Source organism: Oncorhynchus gorbuscha, unplaced genomic scaffold, assembly GCF_021184085.1.
Source record: "Oncorhynchus gorbuscha isolate QuinsamMale2020 ecotype Even-year unplaced genomic scaffold, OgorEven_v1.0 Un_scaffold_1381, whole genome shotgun sequence".
NCBI classification, from domain to species: Eukaryota; Metazoa; Chordata; class Actinopteri; order Salmoniformes; family Salmonidae; genus Oncorhynchus; species Oncorhynchus gorbuscha.
Window position 1 is genome coordinate 127,160 of NW_025746174.1, and position 4,815 is coordinate 131,974.

The 4,815-nt window shown below is 44.3% G+C and overlaps 1 long non-coding RNA gene and 1 pseudogene across 2 annotated transcripts; both read left to right on the top strand.

The window, feature by feature from the left end:
• Positions 1 to 240: 240 nt before the first annotated feature.
• On the top strand, positions 241 to 1,247 carry LOC124022426 (annotated as a pseudogene).
• A 1-nt stretch (position 1,248) lies between these two features.
• Positions 1,249 to 1,802, top strand: LOC124022427. 2 transcript variants are annotated; one of them, XR_006836381.1, is made up of 4 exons: positions 1,249 to 1,449; positions 1,508 to 1,590; positions 1,659 to 1,726; positions 1,774 to 1,802. It is a non-coding gene; the product is annotated as an uncharacterized LOC124022427 (long non-coding RNA). The 2 variants fall into 2 exon arrangements; XR_006836382.1 differs by lacking the exon at positions 1,249 to 1,449 and having other exon boundaries at positions 1,475 to 1,590.
• Positions 1,803 to 4,815: the final 3,013 nt, after the last annotated feature.

The window sequence follows — 4,815 nt, forward strand, 5'->3', positions numbered from 1 at the left end:
GCGGTGGGAATTGTAGTGGTTTTATAAAGGACAACATTGTTTTTCTCTTATAATAGGAGCATATGTGAGAATCATATTTTCGCCGGCACAACTTCTGTTGGGTGAAGGCATTGGATAATAGTATAGTTTTTAATTGTTTTGTGCGGGGGGTAGGTAATTACAGAAATATATTGCCCGACTTTTAAATTAAACTTCAAGATCCATAATGCATTGCCTCTACGCGCTCGCTGTCACTGCGGACGTGACGATCAGATAAGATTGGAAATGATTCTGGACCGTGAATATTCTCTGGAGGTAAAACCATATTTACTTAGCATGAAAAGCGTTACATTATAACTTTAGACGCGCATTTATTTCGTTTGAACGCGGCCCCATCCTGGAGTGACGATATTGTGCGAGATTCGAGGAGAAAAGAGCGTTTCCAACTCGGTCCGTTTCTGCTGCCTGTTGCTCAGCTGCGTCTGAAGAAAACCAGCATCGATAAGCGTCGGATTTGTCTCCACCTGAAAAATGCCACGGGATCACAAGAAGTCTCTCATTCAGAGAATAGCCAGCCAAGCCAATGTCACATTTAAAGATTTCAATGCATCCGCAATTGGGGACAACAAAGTATTATCGGACAACCGGGGGGATCTAATCACCCTGCTGACGGAAGTCAGGACTGCAGACCTGAAGATGAAACCGAACGGCTCCCATTCCGAACACAACCCACCTGTCACGTACATGCACATCTGCGAGACGGAGTCGTTCAGTATGGGGGTGTTTCTACTGAACAGCGGGGCTTCCATCCCGCTCCACGACCACCCCGGTATGAACGGGATGCTCAAGGTTCTATACGGGAAAGTCAGTATCAGGTGTTTTGACCTGTTGGATAAACCTTCGGACCAGGTGCAGAGTGAGACCCAGTTCGACCCTCCGCTGCTGCCGTTCCAGAAGGACTCTCTGCGGCGGCTGTGCTCCGGTCGACCATGTGGTTCACCCATGACAGTAGTCCGTGTATCTTAACCCCGCAGAGGGAGAACCTGCATCAGATCGACACGGTGGATGGACCGGCTGCTTTCCTCGACATCCTGGCACCTCCGTATGACCCTGAAGATGGGAGGGACTGTCATTATTATAAAGTCCTACAGACTGTTCCCGACGCACAGTAAGTTAGAGGCGCAGCAGCCGTGGGAGGAAGAGACGTGGTTACTAGAGATAGCCAGCCTGATGGCTTCTGGTGTGAGGGTGAACCATACCCCAGGCCCAAGGTTTCCTTCTAATGTCGGTGTTGTAAAGGCAGGGATACCTGTGACCAAATAGGGGCGGCTGGAGGACTTTCAAAAGACTGAATCACTGTGACTGGGACATGAGATGGATCAGGTGAATGAACTGCAGGTGGATAATGTCTCTGGGCTGGAGGACTTTCAAAAGACTGAATCACTGTGACTGGGACATGAGATGGAGCAGGTGAATGAACTCTGGGACAGGTGGATGGATAATGTCTCTGGGACATGAGTTGGAGCAGGTGAATGAACTGCAGGTGGATAATGTCTCTGGGACATGAGATGGAGCAGGTGGATAATGTCTCTGGGACATGAGATGGAGCAGGTGGATAATGTCTCTCATGAGGGGAGCATGAGTCTCTGGGACATGAGTTGCAGGTGAATGAACTGCAGGTGGATAATGTCTCTGGGACATGAGATGGAGCAGGTGGATAATGTCTCTGGGACATGAGATGGAGCAGGTGGATAATGTCTCCGACATGAGTTGGAGCAGGTGAATGAACTGCAGGTGGATAATGTCTCTGGGACAGAGGCCTTTTTGTTTAAGTGTTGAACTTTCTCCTGTAAACTTCCAGATAAGATGTCTTCATCCTGAACAGACTCAAAACTTCTATGCTCTGAACACCATTTGTTTGTAACTGAAAATATGATATGCCTTGTGTGAATATTGAATGTAAACTTTAGAAAGCATTTATCATGTCTAGTTTCCATGTGCACACTACATTTTCTATCTTTCATTGATTTATTCAAACAAATGTGTGTATGTGTAAACACTAACTTTGTGTATAATTGAAAGCTTTTATTTTGGGACAGCTGAAAGTTCTACCTATAGCCTTACTGCATATACAGAGCCTTAGAAAGTATTCAGACCCCTTGACTTTTTTCACATTTTGCTACATAACAGCTTTATTCTAAAATATATCAAATTGTTTTTCCTCATCAATCTACACACACTACCCCATAATGACATCACAATACCCCATAATGACATCACAATACCCCCATAATGACATCACAATACATAATGACATCCGCAATACTCCATAATGACATCACAATACCCATAATGACATCACAATACTCCATAATGACATCACAATACCCCATAATGACATCACACTACCCCATAATGACATCACAATACCCCATAATGACATCACAATACCCCACAATGACATCACAATACCCCACAATGACATCACAATACCCATAATGACATCACAATACGCCATAATGACATCACAATACCCCATAATGACAAAGCAAAAAAAGGTTTTTAGAAAGTTTTGCTAATTTATTACAAATTTTTTAAAAATACAATTTCACATTTACATAAGAATTCAGAGACTTGTCCCTAAGCCATTCCTGTGTTGTCTTGTCTGTGCTTGGTCGTTGTCCTGTTGGAGGTGAACCTTCGCCCAGTCTGAGGTCCTGAGCGCCCTGGAGCAGGTTTTCATCAAAGATCTCTCTGTACTTTGCTCCATTCATCTTTGCCTTGATCCTGACTAGTCTTGCCGGCCCTGCCACTGAAAAATCCCCAACATGATGCTGCCACTACCATGCTTCAATGTAGGGATGGTGCCTGCCCAGACCTGATGCCCACTACCATGCTTCAATGTAGGGATGGTGCCTGGATTTCCTCCAGACCTGATGCTGCCACTACCATGCTTCAATGTAGGGATGGTGCCTGGTTTCCTCCAGACCTGATGCTGCCACTACCATGCTTCAATGTAGGGATGGTGCCTGGTTTCCTCCAGACCTGATGCTGCCACTACCATGCTTCAATGTAGGGATGGTGCCTGGTTTCCTCCAGACCTGATGCTGCCACTACCATGCTTCAATGTAGGGATGGTGCCTGGTTTCCTCCAGACCTGAGCTGCCACTACCATGCTTCAATGGATGGTGCCTGCCCTCCAGACCTGATGCTGCCACTACCATGCTTCAATGTAGGGATGGTGCCTGGTTTCCTCCAGACCTGATGCTGCCACTACCATGCTTCAATTTAGGGATGGTGCCTGGTTTCCTCCAGACCTGATGCTGCCACTACCATGCTTCAATGTAGGATGGTGCCTGGTTTCCTCCAGACCTGATGCTGCCACTACCATGCTTCAATGTAGGGATGGTGCCTGGTTTCTCCAGACCTGATGCTGCCACTACCATGCTTCAATGTAGGGATGGTGCCTGGTTTCCTCAAGACCTTGCCACTACTAGACCTGGTTCCTCCATGCTGCCACTACCATGCTTCAATGTAGGGATGGTGCCTGGTTTCCTCCAGACGTGATGCTTGGCATTCAGGCCAAGATTTCAATCTTGGTTTCATCAGACCAGAGAATCTTGTTTCTCATGGTCTGAGAATCTTTAGGTGCCTTTTGGCTAACTCCAGAGTGGGCTGTCATGTGCCTTTTACTGAGGAGTGGCTTCCATCTGTCCACTCTACTATAAATGCCTGATTATGGAATGCTGCAGAGATGGTTGTCCTTCTGAAGGTTCTCCCATCTCCACAGAGGAACTCTAGGGCTCTGTCAGTGACCATCGGCAGTGGTGTAAAGTGCTTAAATAAAAATACTTTAAAATACAACTTAAGTCGTTTTGGGGCTATTTGTACTTTTTACTATTTATATTTTTGACTTTTACTAACTAAATTCCTGAAGAAAAACATTTACATTTGACTTTCATACATTTTCCCTGACACCCAATAGTACTCGTTACATTTTGAATGCTTAGCAGGACAGAAAATGGTCCAATTCGCACACTTATCAAGAGAACATCCCTGGTCATCCCTACTGCCTCTGATCTGAGGACTCACTAAACAGAGAACATCCCTGGTCATCCCTACTGCCGTCTGATCTGAGGACTCACTAAACAGAGAACATCCCTGGTCATCCTACCCTCTGATCTGGTGGACTCACTAAACAGAGAACATCCCTGGTCATCCCTACTGTCCTGATCTGATGACTCACTAAACAGAGAACATCCCTGGTCATCCTACTGCCTCTGATCCGGCAGACTCACTAAATACAACTGCTTTGTTTTTAAATGATGTCTGAGTTTTGGAGTGTGACCCTGGCTATCTGTAAATAAATTAAACAAATATTAAAATTGCTCCGTCTGGTTTGCTTATTATAAGTTATTTTTTATTATTCATGCTTTTACTTTTGATACTTAAGTATATTTAAAAAAAATGGTTTTAGACTTTTACTGAAGTAGTATTTTACTGCGACTTCCACTTTTACTTGAGTCCTTTTCTTAAGGTTATGACAAATGGAGTCCTTTCATGTTATGTATGACAATGGAGTCCTTTTCTATTAAGTTTGACAATGGAGTCCTTTCTATTAAGGTATGTATGACAATGGAGTCCTTTTCTATTAAGGTATGTATGACAATGGAGTCCTTTTCATTACTGTATGTATGACAATGGAGTCCTTTTCTATTAAGGTATGTATGACAATGGAGTCCCTTTCTATTAAGGTATGTATGACAATGGAGTCCTTTCTATTAAGGTGTGTATGACAATGAGTCCTTTTCTATTAAGGTATGTATGCCAATGGAG